Source organism: Leucopleurus acutus (genome assembly GCF_964270905.1).
Source record: "Leucopleurus acutus genome assembly, chromosome: 5".
NCBI classification, from domain to species: Eukaryota; Metazoa; Chordata; class Mammalia; order Artiodactyla; family Delphinidae; genus Leucopleurus; species Leucopleurus acutus.
In genome coordinates this window covers 77581479-77608111 of record NC_139147.1, presented here as the reverse complement: position 1 = coordinate 77608111, position 26633 = coordinate 77581479, and the positions used below count along the sequence as shown (strand labels likewise).

Genomic DNA, 26633 nt, shown 5'->3' with positions numbered 1-26633 from the left:
ATCCTCAACGAGTAGAAAAAAATAGATAAGGAAATGAATTATATAGATATATAATAATGAAATAAAAAATTTGTTATATATACACACACACATATATATATATACACTTATACACATATACATATATATGTGGGCATATATATTTAGAATATTGACCATATATTTAGAATATTGAAGTATAAATTTATGTGTATGCATATGTATGTGTGTAGATGTAAATGTGTACATACATTTAGAAGTTATCCAAAATTGCCTTGGGAGGCAGAGGTGTTAAGGTAATTCCTTGCTGTTAGCATTACTAAGAATAGTTTGGGAGAGATACAAAAAAAAAATATATATATATATATATATATATATATACATATATATATATGTGAACGGACAACAAACAAATAAACAGAAGACATACAAGTGATTTCAGGGTAAGAAATAAGGGGCTGAGATTAAAACAGTGACAACAGCAACAGTGTTGGAGGGCTGTGGAGGAGAGGCAATTTTAAATAGGGTAGTCAGGGATGACACCTCTGAGAAGGTGATGTCTGGGCTAAGAAAAAAAAAAGCCTGAGAAGGAGCCAGGGTCGATCTGTTCATGGTTGAGGTGGCAGGGCCTGGTAAGAGGGAGAGAAGGGCTGGAACTGAGGTTCTAAGATAAGCAGGGGCTAGATCAGGCTGACCTTACAAGCCAAGGTAAGGAGTTTGGATTTTATGCAAAATGCAGCAGGAAGTCACTGAAAGGACTAAAGTAGAATGATGACCAGGTCTGATATATTTGGAACCTCAAACAGAGAGTGAAGGAGAATGGAAGAATTCATTTCTAAGATGAAGAGGTAAACTGTGCTGACCTCATGTAGGTTCCTAAGGACAAATGAGAAGACAGTTCAGTCTCATTGATCTGTCATTCATGGCCTTTCTTTCCCATTAGAATGTCCAACAAAACAACAGAAAAAAGCAGGCTAAATAGGCAAAATCAGATTCCTTTTCCTTTTCTCAAATGGTATCATGATTTTTTCCAAATGCACTAAGTAATAGATGGATATGTTAAGTGCTGTTGATCAATTCAATTCAGCTGGAAATTTTACAGTTCTTGTGTAGGTGTTTTATGTAATCAGTCCCTCAAAACACTGGACCTAGAGCTATTTCTTTATGAGATTTTAGGTACCAGTTTCTGAAATCTGCCGTCCTGAAGAGTGAGTGTGTGAAAGGCAAATTTAATTCCATATTAGATCAATTTCTTCTTTCTGGCTCTAAAAGTCTAAAAGGCGCCTAAGTCTTCTCTCAAGAGGTAGAACTCCTCCATGAAGTCTTCTCTCAAGAGGTAGGACTCCTCCATGAAGTCTTTACTGACACACATGCATATGCAGGCTCATACAAGCCTCGTAATAATATAAGCTTTACAAATATTAGCTTATCAAAATCTCAGAATAAGTTTAAGAGAGGCAGGTACTATTATAATCACCATTTTACAGAAGAGAAAACTGAGCCTAAGCTCACAGACTTAGTTGACAGTAGAGTCAGTATTTGAACTTGGGCAAGCTTAACCACTATACCATACTGCCCTGTGATTGTAAGAAGTGGCCCTGAATATTTTATTTGTCTCTACTAGTCCCACTTCACGGTGCCTCCTGTGAAGGAATAGCTCAATAAATGTATTGAATCAGTGAATGAATGTGTGACCTTTTAAATTGCATTATTTCATTAGCATATAGTAGTAAACGTGTGGATTTTAGACTGAGATAACCTGGGCAGGGTAATGCTACTTACTACCCCTGGGCTATAGTAAAATTACTTCACATCTCTAAACCTGTTTCCTCGTTTGTGTTATTGGCATAAGGATATAGAACCGTTTTAGGATTAAATATGTTTATAGAGTACTTAGCAGAGTGCCTGCAATTTAATTAGTGCTCAGTCCACTTAAGCTATTTTTATTTTTTGAACTAAAACAACCTCCCCAAACATGCTTACACTTACATACTCCTTAGTTTTTCAGTTGTGCTAGTTTTATTCACTTCCTTTAAAAATCAAAGCCAAAAATCCAATCATATAATCAGTGATGTTAATTTTGTTCCAGGATCCATCTTGGTACCTTGCCCTCAGCATGGCACTCCTGGGGAACTGCATGGGGGCAAAGGTGCTGCAGGACCGCCCTGTTTCTCTACTCCAAACATCCCTGCAGGCAGCACTGCCCATCCTTCTCCCCAGCCAAAGCTGGCTTGCTGAAAAATTATTTTATATTCTGGTGGTGGCCCCAGAGCATTCTGGGTGACAAAGAAAAAACAGCCGAAGACTCAAATTTTGTCCCAGATAACACTTAAGGCTAATTTACACAGCTTGCCGGACGTTTAGGACCCCTTCTAATCATAATCACTGATATTGATCCAGTGCTTCTTGTGTGCTAGGAGCTGTGATGAGTGCTTTATTTTCATTATCTCATTCAATCCTATTTCCAACCTATGAGAATTAAGCCAGGGGGAAAATTTAGAAAGTGCCACAGTTGCCTCCTTGTGTGTATTGGGGGCTGTGATGATGAAAGCAAGTATTTCTTATGTGTGTTTTTCTCCAGATTTTTCTTCCAAAGCAAACTGTACAGGGTTGTAACACCTGTAGAGTCTCCAGGGACCTTCCCTGCCGGGAAGAGATGCTTGGCAGAGAAATGAGGCAAAGGCTGTGTGGGGAAGGCAAGCAGCTTCATTCTAGTTGACAGTTTATTTTGCCCTGGAAGAAGCTGGCAACTATGAACTTAGTCCTATTTTGTTGGCTGCATTTACTTGCTTTTTTGTAAGAAACCAATGTGGTGCTGATTTACAATGACTGCTATTTATTTATTTAGTTTTTTGCTTTATGAGATATTCAAAAGGTGTAATTTTTATTGTCCCACTTCTCCCAAGTTTGATGATTTCCTTGGAGGAAAAGTACACACACACACACACACACACACACACACACACACACACACACACACACACGAGAACAGTGCCTTAATCATAGTTGACTCTCACTACTTATTTGTTGAATAAATGCATAATAAAAAATAAAAATCCTCTTTTTTTCTGAGAATGGGAGCTACTATGGGATTCTTTAATGGTGAAATTTCAATATGTAACTTTCTTTTAAATGTTTTGTTTAAAAAATTAGTTTCAGAGGGAGATTATTCTCAAATATGTAGCATTACTAAATGTTGGTGACTCAGGACAGTTTATTGGAATGGGCTGTAATTCCTTTAGAATTTATTAAGATGAGATCATTTACCTATATACTAAATGGCCCCAAACTGGTATACTTTCAATTTGTGTAATCGTATTTTCATAAATTTTCTGTCTGCTTTCTCTTTCATTGTCTGCTATTACTTCTTGCTTTCAGCATGTCTTGCTCTAGCAGTTATCTATTCTCCATACAATTAGCTGTTTCTGCTCTATTGTGGACTATGGAGCCGGCTAACGAGTTTTATTAGAACCATGTATAAGATAATAAAAAGCATTGGATTCGGATTGGAGAGGCTCTTCTCCAAGGGAAGAGAGTGGAAAAGTAAAGTGGCTCTAGAAATAGTCTCCATATAAGTGAGGCTACACCATACACAGTAGCATTGGGTTTTCCTTACCTGTGTTATTAAAAAGGGAGTAGTTGAATGGATAATTCATTTACTCTTTTGGACACTAAGCATTTTTTGAGATCCTTCTGTAGTTAAGACACTGGTGAGATTTGGAGATTAAAATGCAATCACACTAACACAACTCCAGAAGAATAAGAATTTATAGATCATTGTGAAAGATAAGATGCACCAGAGGTTGTAATACAACTTATATAATATTTGGATTAGTCTAAGAGTATATGACAGAACTTTTAAAAGATATGTGGTAAAATATTTTGACGTTTCAAAGGAAGAGGCAACTGTGTCACTCAGGAAGGGGTTTATGAGGAAGTGGTATTTGAAGTAAATCTTGAAATGATGGACAGGCAGGTTTTGGACATAGATTGGTGGGGAGGAGTGACGTATGAGCTAGGGTCCGACCAGGGAAGCAGAAATGATATGGATGAATGAAATGGAATGTGGAATTTATCATAGGGATTAGTCTTACAATTGTGGGAGAAGGTGGGCAAAGAAAACCCCAAAAGGGGCAGTTGGGAGTCACTAAGGACCCTGAGAAGGAGCCAGTGAGGAAGTCTGTTGCCCCTGCCTGTGTTAGGCGGGCAGTCAGGAAGAAATGCTGGAAGTGGTGGGGCTTCCCTGGTGGCGCAGTGGCTGAGAGTCCTCCTGTCAATGCAGGGGACACGGGTTCGTGCCCCGGTCTGGGAAGATCCCACATGCCGCGGAGCGGCTGGGCCCATGAGCCATGGCTGCTGAGCCTGCGCGTCCGGAGCCTGTGCTCCGCAACAGGAGAGGCCGCAACAGTGAGAGGCCCACATACCGAAAAAAAAAAAAAAAAAAAAGAAATGCTGGAAGTGAAATGCAAGAGATCAAACTGGGGCCAAACTGCAGCCCTTAACTATCTCTGTCTGGATCTAACCATACTGTATGGGTGGCCTGAAGAAGGAGCCGGTGCTCTTAGCCATGGAGCTTCATACTTACCTGGCTTTGGGCATGAAGAAGTTGAAGGAGGGGATCTAGCAGGAGCTGAAGGAGCCGTGGGCCTGGCTGCTGCCCCCACCTAGGAGGTGAGCCATCAGATCAGCAATAAGGTGCATGAGCTGCAACAGCACCCAGGTGCCTAGACAGACCCTCCCAAAGCAATTGCTACTGCTTCACTTCTTCCCTCCAAACCTCATGCACATTTCCCCGTGGTCAACCCTAACTCAGAACAATGCAGAGAAGGGGATTCTGGAAAACATAATTCCAGCTGAACTAAATTGACACAGTTAAAAACCACAAGTTATACGACAGATAAAGGGAACGGGGTGAAAACATAAAGGGAAGGAGGGAATCGGGTGTCTTGCTGGGGCAGAGCCCAGTCTGACCAGGAGATGGTATATGAGCACTGGGGTCATTGAAGATCAGACTTTAAAAAGGTGAGCAGAGGCTGTACTTTAAGGACTTTACATACTCTGTTGAGCAATTTGTGTTTAGTCCTGTAAGACAGGGAGAAGCACTGAATATTCTTGAGCAAGGGAAGGGTGTAATCAGACCTGTGTTTTAGACAGGTCTGGCAATGCAAAGCATTGGAGCTTCGAAAGGGAATAGGTGGGGCAATTAATGAGCATTATAATAATCCAAGGAAGAAAATTTGCATTCCCAGAGCTCTTTTCTATTCTCACGAGGGAGGTGACTCAGAGTCACCATAAGAGGTTGTTCAGGACCATCCTGGGAATAAAAAATATTTGTGTACATTGCAAGCCAAGCTGATTTGATCTAGGGCTAATATTGTCAGTTATGATATCCTCATGGCATACCTAGACCACTGTTCTTTAAAATCCCCTGATGCTTCTGCCTGTGGTATGTGAAGAGGAAGAGAAAGTGTATATGTAATTGGAACACTGACTGAAATGAAATTGGCTTATGAACCACGTCAGTATCATTTTGAGAGGAAGATCCTATAAAATAAATATTACTTAGTAAATTTCACTTAGTAATAAATAAATTTCACTTAGTAAAATAATGCTTTTTGGTTTTACGGAGTGGTAATAGGAGTGTCCCCATATGTCGGTCCAGTGCCTAACCATCTGCAAATTACTCGCATGTCCATTATCGCATTTGATTTGACAACAACTCTGCAAGGTCAGTTTGGTCTGAATTAGTATAAGTGACAAAACTGAAGTTCAGATGTGATAGCCATCAAGCGACCACTTAGCCCCTGATGACTCAAGAGCGCTTCCTGCAGTTCCATAGATTCATTCAGTGGACACCTTTCTATCACTCATCCCTTCATTTCACTCAATGCACCACTGCCTGATAATTTTCTTGGGACACATCTCTGGTTCTGCTGTGTCCCTATTCTAAATCTGTCCTTAGTTTTTGGACTTCATTACCTTTAAGGTCTGTTCCCACCCAGAGAGCAGGCCCCTTGTAACCCAGGTGTTACAGTTCCAGCTGTCTGATTCCTCACCCTCCTGCAGGATTTTTCCTGCCTTCCCTCCAAGTGCAGAACACCAAACACAGGGCAAAGAGGAAAGCCTTCTTTACAAGAGCATACCTGAGCAGGTACATTAGCATCCCCGGGAGATCCACACAATCTTTGAATTAGACCATTCCGTAAGTCTTCCCTGACAGTGCTTCCAAGCACATACTCCTGAATGTTTGAAGGTCATACCTCCCGGCTTTCTACTTGTCAAAAGGCAAGTAGCTCAAAAAAGCAAGCAGCTCGCTCACTTGCCTTGACTTATTCAAAACACACTTATACCCAGCGCTGTATCGCTGAGATTTCGACAGTGAACAGCAAGTGAATAGAAAGCTATAACCTCCAGTCAATGCACCCGTGCAGTGTTTTGTCCACTCAGGGGGTCCCTATGGCATAGCAAGTTAGGGTGACAACTTCAGGTGCTATACTTTGGGACGTCTAGAACTGTTGCTGTTATTAATGTAGAGACACGGCTCAGGAGAGCAGGAAGGGGCATACAGGAATCAAGCTTTCTAGTTGCCATTAAAAGGAGTACCTTTTTTTTTCTTTTAACATCTTTATTGGAGTATAATTGCTTTACAATGGTGTGTTAGTTTCTGCTTTATAACAAAGTGAATCAGCTACACATATACATATATCCCCATATCTCCTCCCCCTTGTGTCTCCCTCCCACCCTCCCTATTCCACCCCTCTAGGTGGTCACAAAGCACCGAGCTGATCTCCCTGTGCTATGCGGCTGCTTCCCACTAGCTATCTATTTAACATTTGGTAGTGTATATATGTCCACGCCACTCCTCTCTCACTTCGTCCCAACTTACCCTTCCCCCTCCCCATATCCTCAAGTCCATTCTCTAGTAGGTCTGTATTCATTGCAGCTCTATTTACAATAGAGCTGCTCAAATACAGCTCTATTTACAATAGCCAGGAGATGGAAGCAACCTAAGTGTCCATCATCGGATGAGTGGATAAAGAAGATGTGGCACATATATACAATGGAATATTACTCAGCCATAAAAAGAAACGAAATTGAGTTATTTGTAGTGAGGTGGATGGACCTAGAGTCTGTCCTACAGAGTGAAGTAAGTCAGAAAGAGAAAAACAAATATCGTATGCTAATACATATATATGGAAACTAAGGTAAAAAAAAAAAAGGTCATAAAGAACCTAGGGGTAAGATGGAAAAAAGGAGTACTTTTAATGGTTCTCTGAGAATACTGAATCGTAGGGTTGAAAAGACTAAATTGCTGGCTTTGCAAATAGGCTAGAAGAGGATGTCCCTGGTTTAGTCAGTCAAACCTGTCTATACCTGGCCTTCCAAGTTCTAGTACAGTGTACTTTCTACTATAATATGCTGCTTCTCCTGCTTTGGTTCTCCCCCGTGAGAACTGCCCTCATTTCTCTCTACGAAACAGGTGGGTTTTCTGTTTCCTGAATTTGCTACAGTGTGTAGGGGAAAGTTGAGGAGAATTGAAGGCTAGACTTCTAGTAATAAAAAATAATAATATCCAAGAAACTGGAGTGCTTTCTATGTGCCAGGTGCCTTATAAAATTATCTCACATGATCCTCATACCTCTGATTCCGTAAGATGTCTTACTGACCCCATCCATGAATAAGGAAACTGAGACTCAGCATGGTGAAGAAGCTTGCACAGCTATAGAGGATTTGAGGCTAGGTCTGTGTGACTCCAAAGCGTATGCTGATGCCATGTGTTTTGATTCACTGTGTTGCGGTGTCCCCTCTATGTCAGGGACCCATCCCATAGCTTACACGCACATGAGAATCTTGTAAACAATCTTTAGTTAATACACTGATCTGTCCGACAGCTCCCCAGAAACCCAGCTTGGGTGAGCTAGCCCATGGTCATTGGAGTTTCTGGCTTCTTATTGCTTTCCAGTCTCTTTTTTCAATTTCCTCTTAAGCCTAGCTAGCACAGGAGCTGCAGTAACCAACAGATGCCAGTTCTTCCCATTTTAATGGCATTTTAATTTTCTTAGTATGCTTTTCTCACTATGAGGTTTGGAGAGACAAGTAGAGAGCTCTATGGAGACATGGAAATGATGTCTCAAATATCGGAACCACTGGGTTCAATGTCCAAAGGTGTCCTAGAAGAGAGAGGCACGTTCCTGACATGGTTCCAGAGACCTCAACCAGGACAAGTAGGTAGAAATTCCAGGGGGTCAGAGTCCTGCTCAACATAACGAGATACTTACACAGTTCGGGTCATATAAAAGTAAACTGGTAATGATTTCACCATCACTAGAGATATTTAAAGAGGCCCCGTACATCCACTTGGCAAGGATCTTACAGGGAGAATTGAATATCGCAAAAAGAAGTTTGAATCAAAGTGACACTTGAGGGCCTTTCCGGCCTTGAGATTCTGTCTTGAATTCACTTAGAAACTTTATCTTGGGAATAAAGGTTTGCCCTTGTTACAATTAACACCAACTAGGGATATCGCCTCCTCCCTCCCCACTGTGCTTCCCCCGTCTGAACAACCACTCGATTTAGGACGGGGACTCAGGATGAGGAAGGATGTGGCTTCTTCCCGCTTGGCAGCAACTCCGTGTCAGAATGGAAGACTTGTGTCTGCGCCTGGCACGGATCCGTCGGGCCCTCTTACCAGCCCAGTCGTGTCTGTGACCAGAGCACGTGGGAGGTGCACATCCGTGTAGAAAAATCTCCCACTGGCTGCCAGCTCTGGATTTTTGTTTTGTAATTACTAATGAATGCAGTCTTGCCCAGGGCAGACCTCTTGGAGGAATGAAGACACACCCTGAAACAAGTCCGAGTCAGACCAGTTAAGCATCCCCTGCAAAATAATCCCTCTGCAGTTGGCAGCCTATGAGAAAGTGCCTTTGAGACCAGTTTCTTCTTGCCATTTCAAAGGAGAGCCGCTTACGGGCCAGGATGTCAGCAGTGCAAAGCTCCTGGTTTTTTTTTTTTTTTCCTATTTTCTTTTTTTTTTAAATTTTGAATTGGCTTACTACTAATCTGAAAGCTGTGCTGTTCAAAAATGATAATCCTTTGACTTAATGTCAGAAGTGAGACAATACTTCTGTTCTTGAAGGAAGGCGTGTTAGAATGATAGAAAGTGTCCAGGAGTTGATTAACATCCTGGATTTGAAAGAATAAAAAGTTACCCAAACTGGCAGTGGGTCATTCAGACCAGTACTGCATGTCAGAATGGACAGTGCTTTTCAATTAAACGTGGTTCTCTTTCCCTTCAGGACTTATAAAGACTATACCAATCTCCAAGCCAGTTCAACTTTTTTTTTTTTTTTTTAAATGAAATGATATAGCTAAGTATACTTTGCTCAAATCTGTCACGTTTGGATATCTCAAACTGTGAAGTCCCTTACAGGGATGCTTCAGGAACTCACAGCTATCTGGTCAGGTCAACCCCACTGTCCTTAGGAAATAAACACGTGAGAAACTTCATAGGTGCAGGAATTTCTTTAGGGATCTGGTTCCACACTGCCTGAAGGCAGTTTGACCAAGATTTCATGCATACACCATACATCTTCACAATATCTTGGGAAGAGAACAACAGCTTCAGCTCCTCTGGCAGCTGGCTCATTGTTCCTGGGCCCAAGTAGCCGTCCTCCTGTGACACAGGACCATTGCCTGTTTAGACATGACTCTTTCCTGGGATATAAATGGTGTGTTATTTTTATGGGACAGTTATATTTCTTAGTAGTTTTTCAGAGTTGGGAGGCAGCATGGCTTTACGAGAGAAAAGCTTGAATTGGGAATCAAAAGCCATCTTTTCACATTTCACAAGCAAGCTATTGACCTCATGAAAGTCACCTCTCCTTCCTGGGCTTCTGCTTCCTGAAGAGTGTCCCAAATAACATTGTTTGACTTCTGAGGCCCTTTCTGATTTTCTAGAGGTCATCTTGATAAGAAGATAGATAAAGGGGGCGGGGAGACAATTAAAAAAACAACTAATTGTAGGATAAGGCTTAGGAAAATATGTTCTCTATTTTAAATAGAGGAAGCCTTTGTTGCAGCAAGCTTATATTGCAAATATATGAAACTTCATCTGTATTGTATAATACAGGGTGTTTGGATTTCCCCTGTCATTTCTATTTGCTAAGACCTGACTAGAGATATGAATCATAGCCATGAGGAAGCTTAGAAATCATCATGTTTAATTCACTCATTTTACAAATAAATAAACCCAAGGCCCTTACCCAGAGTTACACAGAGCCTTGAACTCATCGCCTGCCTTCTTGGGCAGTTCTCTTTCTAATGCATCGCCTGTTCAGTTTATTTAACAGTAATGAGCCTGTAGAGAAAGAATCAGGCCAGATTCTCAAAGTTGATGGCTTCTAAACCATAGTTTAGTGACTATAAGAACATGCTAGCAAGAAGATTTGATTTATGTATGTGACTTATTTTCCCCATGGTAAATGTTTTGGACATAAGTTCCCTTTTGTGCAGCTCTCTTTCTGGCCAACATATAACACCTTTCTTTCTCTTAGGTTTAGGAGGTCTCTTCTCCATGGAAAACTTATAACTCATTCTCAGTTCCCTACCAATTGTCACTCTGACAATTCTGATTACAGTATTTCTTACGGTAAAACCTCAGCTCTCTGAAATGACTCAGTTCTTTCTGGGATATAGAGCATTATGAAAAGTTAAGTTTTCAGTTCCTAATTACCAATTTTGTAATCATGGGGTAGCCACAAACACGGGATAAGATTCAACCTATCCTGGATTATAGGTCTGATTATTTCTAACAACCAGCTGACCTTGGATCAGTCATGTCATCTTTGTACTTTTGTTTTTCTCTCTGTTAAGTGAGGTAGTTGACCCAAGGCCTTCCACAGGTCTTCTAGGATCAAGGATCTTGTTGTAACTGTTTTAATAGTAGGTCTTTCTAAAGTGTATTCCATACCACACAACTGTCTTATAGTGAGTATCCTGAGAAATTATACCTTTAATTAATAATTCAAGGCCATTAGTTTGAGCATCAGTTACTTTTTACTGTGCATAATGATGTCCCCAGGACCTACTGAAATATGTAAGACTCCAACACTATGTGGCCACAGACCTCCATATCGCTGTTTTTTTATTTTTCTTCTTGCTTTTTAGTTTTCTTGTATGGCTTTTTTTTTTTTTTTTAAATCCTTTGGTAATTTAATGGTAACACTTTGAGGGGAAACTTTTTTATTGATTGATTTTTTTGGCCACGCCATGTGGATTGCAGGATCTTAGTAACCTGATCAGGGATTGAACCCACGTGCCCTTAGCAGTGAAAGCACCGAGTCTTAACCACTGGGAATTCCTCTTGTTTGCTTTTAATAGCTCAACTTTCCCACTGCCATCAACATGCCTACTTATAAAAGATTTGCCTTCCGTCCAAATTTGCTACTTTCTGTGCTTTGGCATAAAAACTCAGATAACCAAGTTGTTAGAATGGAGGTATGAGGAATGCAGTGTAAGCAAAGTTGATTAATGTTTTTAGGTTGATGTAGAACTCATTCTGGCTGCTGTTAAGAGCGCTGTTATTGGCTACTGAGTATTGATTTGGTGATTGACACTATCTAGTAATTGAGTTACCAACTGTTGAGGTATAACCATATGCCTTTGATTCTGTGTGTTTTGCTTTCCTCCTCTTTTATTGATAGATGTTATGCTTCTTAGCCACTAGGATCACTTCAGAGTTTTACTGTGGTTTTCTGGGTAGATGCTAGGGACCTTACGGACTTTTTAATTAATACTAAATTCACCATAAGCCTAAGTATGGTATAAAAAGAGCAAATTTTTAAAAGAAATCAAAAAGGCATCAACAGGGAAATGGTTAAATGCACTATGGTATAGTTGGTTAATGGACTTGTATTTAGCCATTAAAAAGTATTAGTAGGGGCTTCCCTAGTGGCTCAGTGGTTGAGAGTCCACCTGCCAATGCAGGCGACACAGGTTCATGCCCCGGTCTGGGAAGATCCCACATGCCGCGGAGCGGCTGGTCCCGTGAGCCATGGCCGCTGAGCCTGCGCGTCCAGAGCCTGTGCTCCGCAACGGGAGAGGCCACAGCAGTGAGAGGCGCCCCCCCTCAAAAAAAAAGTATTAGTATAATTTTGTGAACTGATCTGGTAAAATGGGAATGATATATTATTAAATTAAAAAAAAGCAATTTGTAGACCTACACATGATTTGATTTTTGTAAAAAAGAAAAAGAAAGAAAAAACTTATGTATGAAAAAATGGAAAAATCTGAATCTAGGAGTTACATATGATTATGGTGGCAGTGGGATTAATGAAGGCTGAAAAGAAAGGGAAGGGCACATGTTTTCACTTCCTACCTAATACAATTTTTTTTTAAAGGAGAAGTAGGATTATAGATAATTTCCTCCTCAACATTGTTTTATGAAACTGTAAAGGCATACAGTACCGTTGGAAATGTGTTACAGTAAACACCCATATAAACACCGCCTAGATTCTACCATTAATATCATATGATACCTGCTTTATTACTTATGTATCCATTTATGTATTTATGGGTGATATTTATGTTTTTCAGTATTTTCAGACTTATTTAAGGAATTGACCTGGAGCCACTTGCTAAATGAGATTCATAGCCTATCCCAAAGAACCATAATGCCATATTCACAGATTTCACTGATTTGGACAGACCCAGAAACAAATACTGACAGAGGCTTTTTAGACGTCCTTACCTTAGATACCTTTTATCTTCTTTTTCACTAGTAATAGTGTTGGCAGAGGAGTCAAGGAACTTGTCCACTAGGGCTGGCGACTTGCTTGAATTTCCTAGGCATCCTGTGAGTTCCCTTGACCTCTGCTACCATGCATTGACTCTGTGCTGTGCCTTTTCTTGCAGGCAGCTGTGCAAACCCTACAAGCCTCATTAGCTTCCTTTTCCAGTATATTACATTATGAAATGTTTCTGGAAATTATCAGTTTTGGAGAAACAAATACAAATTATTAGTGATTCCACTGAACCGCTGCTTGATTTTAGGGTTCTGAATGCCTGAACTGTAAGAAGCCTGGGACAGACCATATTTTGTTTCGGTCCTACGCAAACTCATTTGAAGAAAGGGTATTCAGCTGAGGATGGGCTATGATTTGCAGAAGGCTGTTACATTAAAGAACAATAATGATTTAGGTACTTAGTTATAAATATAAAATTGTGGAATATGGGGCTTCCCTGGTGGCACAGTGGTTGGGAGTCCTCCTGCTGATGCAGGGGACGCGGGTTCGTGCCCCGGTACGGGAGGATCCCACATGCTGTGGAGCCGCTGGGCCCGTGAGCCATGGCCGCTGGGCCTGCGCGTCCGGAGCCTGTGCTCCGCAAGGGGAGAGGCCACAGCAGTGAGAGGCCCGCGTACCGCAAAAAAAAAAAAAAAAATTGTGGAATATGAATAACTTTAGATCAGACCTAATTTCTAGAATGTATCATTCTGCATAATTTATTTTAACAGGTAGAATTTGCCTACCTTGTTGGGCATCAAATGTACACCCCACACATCCCCAAAAAAGGGGTCAAATCCATATAATATCTCCATCATTTTTCCCTGGCTTGTCGTTCTAGGCCCATTTCCCATAATCCTTTGTCTGCTCCTTGCAGACTACACTCTAGTCTTACCAGATATCTTGCATTGGTCTAAATAGCTCATGCACTTTTTTGCTTTCAGAACTTGGCTCAACTTATTTTCCCCTTTTGCAGTTCCTCCTCCTCGTTCCTTCTCCCCCTTCCTTTTCACTCCCCCATTCTCCTCTGTGCGAGCTCTCTGATACCCACCACCTACACAGACATACACATCTATTACCTCTGCATCTCCACCTGTTTCAGTACAGGGTCTTCTCTAGGAAACCTCTCTAAACCTATGGGCTAGAAGGAATCACATCTAACTTTACATTCCCATAGTCCTTTATTTACAAATACACTTTATCCCTTAGGCTCTTGCTTGTCAATCTATGGTCTGTGAAACAGAAGCAAAAGCAGCCTCTGGGGGTGGACTAGAAAGATAGAATCTTGAGTCCTAACCTAAACTTGCTGACTAAGAATCTCCATTTTACCAAAATCTTTAGATCGTCTTTACACACATTTGCAAAATAGCATCTTAGAACAGATATCCAGCTTTGCCTTTCACTTGATTGCTTTCGTGTAATGGATTCTGATAGACCGTGTCTTGTGATCAGGGACTGTGTCTTCTTCCTCTTTTACCTGCAGGGCCCCGAGAATGGCTTTGCATGCAGTAGTGGCCCTTTAGTGTGTGTTGCTGAATGAAAGCCTGTGCTTTCAATGAGGAGGGTATGTGAGGGAAATATATATGTGAATGCAGGGTATTTTCATGATTCTTTCAGTGAGATATCTTTTAGACTGCCTCATTCTTGTCATTGCCATGGTTGGGTTTTACAGCTCCTGGTCAAAGGGGCTTACCCCATTATCAAATCTGTTTCCTCCACTCACTTCTTTTTCTTTTTCTTTTCTTTTTTTTTTTTTTTGCGGTACGCGGGCCTCTCACTGTTGTGGCCTCTCCCGTTGCAGAGCACAGGCTCCGGACGCGCAGGCTCAGCGGCCATGGCTCACGGGCCCAGCCGCTCCGCGGCATGTGGCATCTTCCCAGACCGGGGCACGAACCGTGTTCCCTGCCTTGGCAGGCGGACTCTCAACCACTGCGCCACCAGGGAAGCCCTCTTCTTTGAGAAGTGCCACAATTGACATGGGGTATTGGAGCTTTCAGAAGCTCATCTGAATTCACTGTTCAAGGAATTACATTTAAGGCACAGAGAAACACTTTGTATCTGTATTTTATTAATAGAGTTGTATCTGTACGACTGACATAATTGTGTATTTGTTTCAAAAATTCGAAGCCTGATCACAAGTCAGAGTAAGGTTCAGAATCAGATTTTGGTGCATCTGATCTCAGGAAAATAATGTTATTTGGTTAGATTTGCTTTTTGAAAATTCAAAAAGGGAGAAGCTTCATAACTTCAAAAGGGCTTTTTTCTATCTCCTGTTATAGATTATCTTCAGATTCTTTCTCCCATCATCTCCATCCTTCCCACTTTGCCTGGAGTTTTTATTTTTCTTGTCTGTCCCTTCTGTCTTCTCTTCTAGTCACAATGTATTTGTTGTGTAGTTTTCTTATTCATTCTACTCATTAGTCCCATACTCAGAACTTCTGAATTATATAACTCTGATGATGTCTCTGATCCTTCACAAAAATGCTGAGTGTAAAATTACAATAAAAATAAATAAATAAAATAAACATATACAACAAAATAAGTAAGTCAAATAAAAATAATAAATCTCTAATAGCGGGGCTTCCCTGGTGGCTCAGTGGTTGAGAATCTACCTGCTAATGCAGGGGACACGGGTTCGAGCCCTGGTCTGGGAAGATCCCACATGCCGCGGAGCAACCAGGCCCGTGAGCCACAACTACTGAGCCTGCGCGTCTGGAGCTTGTGCTCCGCAACAAGAGAGGCCGCGATAGTGAGAGGCCCGCGCACCGCAATGAGGAGTGGCCCCCGCTTGCCACAACTAGAGAAAGCCCTCACACAGAAACAAAGACCCAACACAGCCCAAAATAAATAAATTAAATAAATAAATTTAAAAATAAATAAATAAATACTCCTGTTCTCTGTTTAAAAAATATATGTAATAGCAATAAGTAAAATAAGTATAATAAAATAGATACAAATAATGTAGTTATAAATAAAATAAATATAAATAATATGACTGTAAATTAAATAAAGTAAAAATAAAATAAAAAGCAAACAGTAGACTTTTTGACTTAAGTAAGTACAAGCCCAGTGGAGACTTGCATTTTTTTCCTGTTATTAAAAACTCATCTTGACTATGTCATGCCTGTTAAATCCATTTCTTTTAGATTATTAACGTGAAATTGTTTGAATACTTCTTTCTACTTATAGTCATTAATTTATTTAGGGGATATTTTCTAGGTCTGTGCTCTCCATGTGGCATTGTAATGAATGAAAAAATGAATTATAAAAGACAAAACAAAATTTGCTTTTCCTTCAAGTCTTTAAAGTGCTCACGATAAATAGAAGAGATGAGAAATGTTGAGGAATAACCATAATACAATGTACAATAGGATAGATACTAACAAATGTTTAACAAAATTGTCATAGAAATTTTATTTAGAGAAATACAGGAGGTACTCAGTTTGCAGAAATGGCAGGAAATTTTTTAGACGAATGAGGGACTAGTTTCTATGAATTATGATTACTGTTATTCACAGTAACATTCTCATTCTCCTTCTCTCTCTCTCTCTTTCTCTCTCTCTCTCTCTTTCTCTCTTTTCTATCTCCCTTTCTCCTTCCAACACTCCATTTCTTCCTCCTTCTCAAGGTCTCTTTTTACCTTTCTTCCTTTCTGTCCTTAACAATTTTTTGTCTTTGGTGGACCAGTGTTTGCATGATGTCTGAAAGCCTCCGAAGTCACAGAATTCTCTTTTTAGAAGTCATTCTACAGTCCCTTTTCATGAGCCTGTCTACAGGCTGTCTTGGCTGTACAATTAACCATTGATTTGTTTTCATAGATACCAATACTCGCTTGTCATTTTAAAATTTGTTTTGCCTTTTCTTCCAGAAGTTAATTTGGCCCTTTCTTCTGGTTTTCCTGCCAGTTTGTAATAATAAAAATTAGCCTTTCTCTTGTGCATCTGTGTTTTAGGGGTTTTTCCTTCTTATTTTGGTGAAAATTGTATGTTACTGGTTTAGGAGATGTTGGGGAAATATAATTAAAAACAAAACCTCTCAACCCAGAAATCCTCTTCACAAAGGTAAGAGAGAAATAAAACACTTCTATTATTGAATAAGCATTAAAATAGAATGTGATGCCAATCACAGGCTGTCCACTAAGAGACTGTAAAAACAGAAAGAAATCTCAAACCTTTATATAACCAAGCGGCCCACTGCATACATGTTTTCAAGATAAACAATAACTTGTTCTCAAGTAAGAGGACTTCATAGTATCATTTGTCATACATAGTTTATCCTGACATTATTTGGTAATGGAGGTGACCATCTGTGTTAGTTAATTGGCTTTATCCAAAGGAAAAACTTCTCATAGCTTTAATTTTTTAAATTATAATTTATTGTGGTAAGAAGACTTAACACAAGATCTACACTCTCAGCAAAATTTTAAGTCTACAGTACCCTGTCCGTTCACTATAAGTACAATATTGTACGGCAGACCTCTAGAACTGATGCATCTCTCTTAACTAAAAGTCTAGGCCATTGATTACAAACTCCCATTTTCCCATCCCCCAAGGCCATGGCAACCACCATTCCACATTCCACATAAGTGCAATCATGCAGTATTTGTCACTTGGCATAATGTCCTCAAAGTTCATCCAAGTTGTCGCCTTGCAGAATTGTCTTCTTTTTTAAGAAAGAATAGGATTACATTGTTTATGTTTATACAACAATTTTCTTTATCCATTCATCTGTAGATGGACATTTAGTTTTTTTCCACATCTTGGCTATTGTGAATAGTGCTGCAGTGAATATGGGAGTGAAGATATCCTGATTTCAATTTTTTTGGATCAAGACCCAGAAGTGGAATTGCTGGGTCTGACAGGGAGTGGTTTTGCAACCACAGTGCAAGCGACAAAGGATTAATCTCTAAAATCTACGAACAGCTCACGCAGCTCAATATCAGAAAAACAAATAACCCAATCAAAAAATGGGCAGAAGACCTAAATAGACATTTCTCCAAAGAAGACATACAGATGGCCAAGAGGCACATGAAAAATGCTCAACATCGCTAATTATTAGAGAAATGCAAATCAAAACTACGAGATATCATCTTACGGGAGTCAGAACGGCCATCATCAAAAACTCTACATACAATAAATGCTGGAGAGGGTGTGGAGAAAAGGGAACCCTCCTACATTGTTGGTGGGAATGTAAATTGATACAGCCACTATGGAGAACAGTATGGAGGTTCCTTAAAAAACAAAAAGTAGAGCTACCATATGATCCAACAATCCCACTACTGGGCATATATCCTGAGAAAACCATGGTTTGAAAGGTCACATGCACCTTAATGTTCATTATGGCGCTGTTTACAATAGCCAAGACATGGAAGCAACCTAAATGTCCATCAACATATAAATGGATAAAGAAGACGTGGGAGTTTGGGGGAGGAGAATGGGTACATGTGTATGTATGGCTGAGTCTCTTTGCTGTGCACCTGAAATTATCACAACATTGTTAATCAACTATACCCCGATAGAAAATAAAAATTAAAAAAAGAAAGGAAGGAAATCTCTTCCCTTATTTTCAACAAGGAGAATAAAGCCTCTTATTTTTAACTTATATTTGGTCTTACAGAGGCTAGGACATATTTTAATATGTTTAGCTAATTCAGTTTAGAATTAAAGTCTTATTTTTTTCGGAGTTTGTGATCAACTAGAGATTCAGCTGAAGTTTGTCTTTAACCTTGTGTAACAAATTATATCCCTTCCTAATGGAATTTGATTTGAAAATTCATTCACATTTTTAAAATTTTTATATTGTGGTAAAATATACATAAAATTTACCATTTTAACCATTTTGAAAGTGTACAGTTCTGTAGTATTAAGTACATTCATATTGTTGTGCAGCTGTCACCATTATTCATCTCCAGAACTTTTTCATCTTCCTCAACAGAGATCGTACCCTTTAAACACTGACCCCCTATTCCCTCCTCCTCCAGCCCCTGGCAACCATCATCATTAGCATTTTAACCTACCTATTAAAAACTACCCATGAAATTTCAATATCCTGCCTATGGGCAATAAGTGGAGCTCTGTTTGCCCAGGATTTGAAACACAAAGGTGTTTCCTTGGGAAACTGACTGGCAGAAACAAGTTTAAAACCTTTGAATGTGATGCCCTCATTTATACAAGTGATGCTACACTAATTACAAATAATCTGAGTCTGTGCAGTTCCCAGAAACGTCTCATTTGTGCCACTCCATTACTTTCAAAGTAAAAAAATCATTTTCCCAGTGAGAATATTTTTTGCTTATAATTCAAGGATTTTACTAATGTAGATTGGCATTTTTCGCAGCCTTTGCTTCAGTGAATCTTTATCTTTTTAAATTGATCTTTTGGGTTATTTTGTGAAGCACATCAAACTAAATATTGAACAGTTCCTTCATATGTTTTGTTTATAGCCTGCCATGGCCATTGGGTGGAGGATAATGTAAAAGAATCGGGAGAGACACTCTGCTGTAATCAGAGGGTCTTATTTGAAACCAAACTCTGCTCTTTGATTGCTGTGGTATCTTGAGTAAGACACTTCACTTTTTTTTTTTCTTTTTTTTTTGCGGTACGCGGGCCTCTCACTGTTGTGGCCTCTCCCGTTGTGGAGCACAGGCTCCGGACGCGCAGGCTCAGTGGCCATGGCTCACGGACCCAGCCGCTCTGCGGCATGTGGGATCTTCCTGGACCGGGGCACGAACCCGTGTCCCCTGCGTCGGCAGGCGGACTCTCAACCACTACGCCACCAGGGGAGCCCGACACTTCACTTTTTTGCACCTAATTTGTTCATCTGTAAAACAGAAAAATTATATTCCTTTCTCAATAGAGCTTGTGAATGTCAAATAAAGTAAGACATGGAAAGAAGCACTGTGTATACTGTCAAAGCATGAATTATTTCAGTGGAATAAGGTACCTACATACAGAGGGATTTGGAAAATATTTCTTGAATGAATGAAAAGTTACTGTTCTCAAAGTTAAATTTCCTAGGGCTCCCTTATCTCCACATGTACTCCTGGCTCGGCTTATAACCTCTCTACTCCCTGCTTTCCTCTGGTTTCTGATCACACCCCTCTCTCCTGACCAAAATCATGCTTCAGGTTTAAAAATTCCAGAGTGCAGGATTTGGGGAGTGATAGGAAGAGGTCAAGGAAAGTCTGTTACATCCTCGCGTCAGCTCTTCCTTTCTAAGTCTAGATGCTGCCTCAAAGCTTTTGAGGTGTTAGAAATGGCAGGTAGAAACACGGTCATCTGCTGGAACATACAGTTAGGAAGAAGGGGAGTTTCTTCTTGCTCGACACCAGCACGATCAGGGGATTTCACCCAGGCCAAAAAATAATAAGCTGCAGTAATGTTGAATCAGACACTGTGAATCTAAGTTAAACAGTATTCCAAGGTTAGTCCCAGGAGTTCCCTCTGTGGACAGGTGGGCAGGAGCTCACTCTGGGTCTCTCTTTCTCAGTGTAATCATGCCCAGAATAAATGCAAATATATGTATTAAAAGGCAGAACCAGGTCTCATACTGATGAGACAGATGACAGTCCCAGGGTATTCTTGTAAACTGTCGGACAGATTTTAGTGAGGAAACACCTCCCTAAAGATGATCTGGAGAAAGAAATGACTGTTGAGAGGCCAGAGGTGTGAAAAACAAATGAAAGAGTTACAGCAGATTCCTGGACTGAGAAACAGCTTGTAGGATCACTGTGTGTAGAAGACCATAATCATTCAGTCCACAGTGTGGGGCACTTTCATGTGCCAGGCTTCCTGCGAGGCCCCGCAAGACAGATATTCATCAGAGGTAGACCCTGTTCTCAAGGGTCTCAAGAGAGAAGACATACACACCTAACTGTAGTACAAGGCAAAGGATTTCATTACTGCAACTAGACGGGAAAGTTGTAGGGGAGAAGGAATAAATTACACCTGGCTAAAGGAAGCGGGGGGGTTTCATGAGGAAATGTTTTTGGAAATAGATCTTGAAGGATGGGCAGTGTTTGTACATGTAAAGAGGGGAATGCTGGACATTCCAGGCAGAAGGAATGATTAAAAGGGAAGGGAGGAGCGGGGGTGACTTATAACCCCATCTGTGTGTGTACCTGTGGCCAAAGGCTGGGGTATATGAAGAGTGCTGTGGAAAAACATTGTCTAGAGGAGTTTGCCGCCAGATCTTGGAGGAACCAGAATGTCCTATGAAGGACATCAGGGAAACAGAATTAAGATGTGCTGTGTGGGAAGATTGGTTTGGTCCTTGTCATTAGTCAGCCTTTACAGGTGTCCTCATGGCACCCAAAACTTAACTAAGGCTTTTACAGCCTTCTTGTTTGTGATGTGGTAAACATCTCTTCTTTTGGCTTTGGAGAACAAGATTTCAGTCTGTTTCCCAAGCATCAGTGGATAAAAAGAATATTTACATGCAAAAAGCCACTGGTTTTTAGGTCAGCCTAATGAATACACATTTTCACATCTTTCTCTTTTTCAGAGTAAGGCAGACCAATTAAAAATAATAGCACTTTTAATATATCTAGCATGTATTCAGGTCACAGAGGTTATTTTCCGGGTCTCCTCATGTATGCTGACTCCTTTTATAATTGGAGAAATAAGAGCTCTCCTCTGTTTTCTGACTCTTTGTCTATGATGTCTTATGTTCTGATTTGTCAACAGCCTCAAAAATGCTAGAAGAAGTGAGATCATAATCAATGCCAATTAGCAGTACTGGTCGAGCATAGCACTATCATGCTTCCCTCCCCCACCCCCCGGCATGTCCTATGTCTCACGTTAACTATAGTCATTATGCTTCTGTTTGTCCATCAGCTTTTGCCACAGGGATGGCTTCACAGATTAGAAAATTGATTTGAATTTCCAACTTTTTTCTCCAGTTAAGAATTCATGACCCTTACCTCACTTAAGAGTTTTCTCTAACACACCTCCTGAGAGAATTGCCAGGAATTTCTCAAAGCTTAGTCTATTGCTGGGTTGCCTTATACAGATGAAACCCCCCCTTTTTTTCCTGAAATAACTTCAGTCAGCATTTCTAAACTGTGCCGAGAATCCTAATGTTTAGAGATATTTTAAACAAGGATTCCTAAAGTCAATTGAGTTGGAGGGGCACTGTTAATGATTCCTAAGTAATTTAGTTTCACAGTATGCATTCTAAAGACCCTGAGAAGTCATGTAGAAAAAGATAACTTTTTAACCTGATACTTCACCTAATACTAACGACTTAACGTTTCTCCAAAATGAGGGCACAGTACCCTCAAGAAAGTGTAATTTCTTGAAATCACTTTGTAGAAGCCTAAACTGGACGATGTGGATCAATATGTGGTTTTTAGAGGGTCTAAGTTAATCCAAGAATAAAAGGTATCAAGAACCTTGAGTTTAGTAGGTGTATTAGGACTATGTGTCGAATTCATCCTGTCTACCTACCAGGATTTATGTGAGGGGTTTTCTTTTTATAACTTGGTGCTCCTTTAAAACCCTGTCTGTGTCAACAGAGCTGCTGCATCTAATATTATTTTCCTGAATCCAAGGAAACACCAAAGGGGACTAAAATAATAAGGCATTAATTTCGGCTGCAGAATGCCAATGTTGCTGACCCTGCAGGGTTATTGCAGGGCAAGATTAATTATGCAGATGTACCATCCTAGGCTTTGGAGTTGAAGTACCCTGTTGTAATTCACTGCAGGATCAGTCATGTAGCCAGCATATTGATATGATTATTATTCCACCAAGGTTTTATCCGCTCCTAGACAATGACAGAACCACTTACCAGCATCTCTCGTTGACTTCGTATTTAAAATTCCCAGGGCCACAGCAGGTATTCAGGTCCTTTTGTCGGAGACAGCTACAGATCGATGGCATGAGCAACATGGGATTTTCTTTAGGACACGATGAATGCTGTGATAGTTTGCTAAGCAGAAGGTAGACATTCAGACTCCAATAAAAAATCATGTTTCTGTGGCCCCATGTCTCTAACACAAACTTTTAAAGTAATGACAAGAGCAGAGAGGGAGCACGTAGTGGAAAGACCATGAGATTTGGTGTCATGGTGTCTCAGTTTAAATACTGGCTTCACCATTTATTATCTGTGGAACTTTGGAGAAATCACTACTCCTTCTGTAAAATGGGATTGATATTAAATACCAAACTCTAGGTAGTCTTCAGAGGTTTAAATGAATATATATATGTGTGAACAAAACTTTGTGAATGGAAAAGTGTTTTAAAAATATTTTCTGTGCTGATGAGAAAGACTTCCATTCTTGAACCGGCAGTGTCGGTGTCATCGGACATGCCTTTTGTGGCCCCAGTGCTTGGGTAATGTTCAACTAACTCCTATAATCATTAGTATTGCTACCTAGGGCAGAATGTGGTAACCACGTGTTGATATGATTAGTGGCTCCAAGCAGTGTATGCCGTTGAAATGATGTGCAGAATAAAATTCTTATTCTGAATCACTGTTCCTAGTACGTGGTTTCAGGGACTTCACAACTGCAAGATAATATTCATCTAATTAGAATCTTTCAACAAGTTTTCCTTCCTGTTCTATGCTCAGTGGTAAAATGTAAGGCTTGTTTTATTTTAATTTTGCCCTAAATGCCTTTCTCTGTATGCATGGCTGCATTTCAGAGTGTTACCTGTCTTCAGAATCCAGCTGTAAGACCATCCAGTCCAGCCGCCGACCCCCCTGCCTCCACTCAACCCATCCCCCCACCCCCATTAAAGCACAAGTAATTCCTTCCGTAGAGCATGTTCCTTGGACTTACGTGATTCATAATAGTATGAGTATACACAGTTAAACTTCTGTATAGTTAAAGAAATAATTCATACTGTTATTCTCCCCATTTTACCGTTGAGAAAACTAAGTCACAGATAGATTAAATAACTTGACCAATATTCCACAGGTACTAAGTGGCAGAGCCAAGGAGTGGAACATTTAACTAAAATAATAGGCTTTTAACTACAAGGTTACATTAGCAAAGTGCATGCTGGAGGTCCCTGCTTGGTTGTGACGTCCTAGATGCCTGCGGCATGTTAAAATCTGTTTCATCCTTTAGCATTTAGCGCAGAGGGTCCACATAGTGGGTACTCAGTTACTATTTATTAGCTTTGTATTGGAAAAGAATGCCCCTAAAAAGTGTAAGGTGCGGCCACAAAATGCCCCCCCTTGTACTCTGTCCATATTGTTTTTAGTATATGTCCTGCCGTCCTGCTCCATTTTCTTGTCAAAGCATTTTAAAGCCTCATATTAAGCACTGCTTGAGCACCTCTCTGTGAGGGCACAGGCTTTTTCGTTTTTTTTCCTAAGTTGCTGTATAGTGAAGATAAGGCATACTTGTTGAAATTAGGGTCATTGAGTCTTTAGTGGCTTATGGGTCAGTAGATAACAGCACTATAAAATTCCAGCTCATTCTCATTCTGATTAAAGGGGGATTTCGTGGTCTTACTTCACGTGCCACAAAGTCACCGAATGTCAGATGCATATATAAAGAATTGCTGCCAGAACCCCCACCTCTTCCCTCCATCCAGAGTGATCTGGTTGACTGAGGTCACATCCCAGACTATGGGACTGGTGGGTACACATTGCCATCTGTCAGGATGATCCCGGTGCCCAAAAATCAGTGAAAGAGGCCATAGAATTTTCTCAACAGGGACACAGACTCACACAGACCTCCTCAGTGTTAGTTCATAAGGGGATTTTCTTTAACACTTTAGAGACAGAGAGATAATATTTTCCTTAACGCTCTCTAGTTTTGGCTTACGTGGGTTCCCAGGAAGACTTGGGATGTTATCTTTGTGTTTCAGGGACAAGGTTGGGGATGGGAAGGAAGTCCGACGGGCTGTGTTCTCCAGTAGACTGAATGCCTCAAGGTGGAGGCTGTCCTGAAGCCCCTGTGCTTTCTCACGATCGGCACAGTGTCGGTCTGGTACATGGGAAGTCTTTTGTGGAAGTTCTGCTTTAACTTGTGATTTGAACTCTTCTTAAAAAAGCCAGTTGTGGGAACTGTGGCACCAGGACAGTAAAGTGCATAGGCAAAGTCACACAACTAATTCATGCAAGAAGCAGGACTAGGACCTGGGACTCATCCCTCCTGTTTCTCTGTGTAAGTGAGAATGAGGAGCCCCTGAGTGCTGCAGGGTCTTTTTTGTTGTTGTTGTTGGTACGCGGGCCTCTCACTGTTGTGGCCTCTCCCGTTGCGGAGCACAGGCTCCCGTACGCGCAGGCTCAGCGGCCATGGCTCACGGGCCCAGCCGCTCCGCGGCATGTGGGATCCTCCCGGACCGGGGCACGAACCCGTGTCCCCTGCATTGGCAGGCGGACTCTCAATCACTGCGCCACCAGGGAAGCCCCTGCAGGGTCTGTTTGAATAGCTGAAGCTACTGAAACTTCCAGGTCCCTAAATAGGGGAGCAGGTGAAGTTCCATTCTGATAGATGATCTCTAGCAAACCAATCTCTTTCTCTCTGATGGAAGCAGGGGGATGGCACAGGGAAATGCTCTTGTGAAAGGACAACTGACTTGGTGTTGTGAGACCGACCGAGGATGACTTAGACCCATTCAAGTCTAATTTCTGAAAACAGGTCCACTTTTTAGGCAGTGGATTTTGATGGGAGGCATAGAACTCACAGTGACATCTGTTTAGACCCACTCCTGGAGGAGACTGCATCCTCTGCATGGCCTTCAGCTTTGCTAAAGAATCTAGGGTTCATGTGAATACGTGTGCAAAATAAAAACATCAGTGCTTCATATTTGCATCATACTTCACCATTTATAAAGTTTTTTCATAAATATCATCTAATTGGATCCTTATAACAGCCTATGAAGTAAGTATTTGTTAGTCTATTTTATTGATGAGGATACCAGGCTCCACGGAATTCAGTAAATTATCCAAGGGAGCAAAGTTACAAAGTGACCAACACCAAATTAGAACAGAGGTTGACTGTATCCTGGGGAGATGTTCTTTCTACCACCCAGTAGTTGCCCTATAATTATATATGTTTATTATGTAACGGCATTGGACTATATAACGTGGGCACAAACTTGGAGTCCTAGCCCAAAAAGGGAGGTAAAAAGAGAAAAACCTAACTAAAACAGATTAGGACAAAAATTTCTCAGGGCTCTAAGGGAGATACAGATAACTGAACTGAGTTTTCAGAGAAAGCATAGTATATTTCCAGCCAGTGGCCAGACAACAGAGAACCAGGAAAGGCTGCAGAGGGGAGGTGAAGCTGTGGGAAAGCTAGGACTCATTTCTTTCCCTGGTTTAGTCTCAAGTGGAGTTGGATGATTTTGAAAAGCATCAGCATCTTATGGACTGAAGATTGATCTGGGAATTAGGGCTGGGGCTCTTTCTTCCCTAATTAGGGCTTTCACTATTTACTTCAGTATTTCCAATGCGTCAAAAAGGGGTTCACGGCCAGATAACTTGGTTTAATGCTGGGTTAAAACAAGTCAACCACAATATTTGCTTGGTAGATGACCTGAGCCTTTAAAATACTAATGTACATTGTGAATCTCCAAGAAAGAGCTATGTGACATATTACTTTTCAGAATCATTTGGTCACATGGTCCTTTGGCAGAATGCTCACCATGGGATGTGATAGTTTTCATCATGCATTTTGGTGTGATTGTATTGTCCTCGACCATTTACTTGTTCTTTTCTCTCTACTTTCTTTCTGTCTGTTTATTTTGTGTTTATGTCTGACTTTGCTCCCAAACTATGAGATCCATGATTATAAGAGCTGTGTGTTTATTTCTGTATACCGCACAGTTTCTATTAAAGTGTATGAAATAGCAATTCAATAAATACTTCTTGATTTGAACAAAACTCGATTCTGTATACTCAAAAGCTAGA

At 40.7% G+C, this 26633-nt stretch overlaps 1 protein-coding gene across 3 annotated transcripts in view; it reads left to right on the top strand.

The window, feature by feature from the left end:
* Window positions 1-26633, top strand: part of IL1RAP (interleukin 1 receptor accessory protein) — a gene marked incomplete at its 3' end in the record, with an annotated part of 125062 nt that overhangs the window by 7778 nt on the left and 90651 nt on the right. The gene's annotated exons all lie outside the window — the stretch shown is intronic.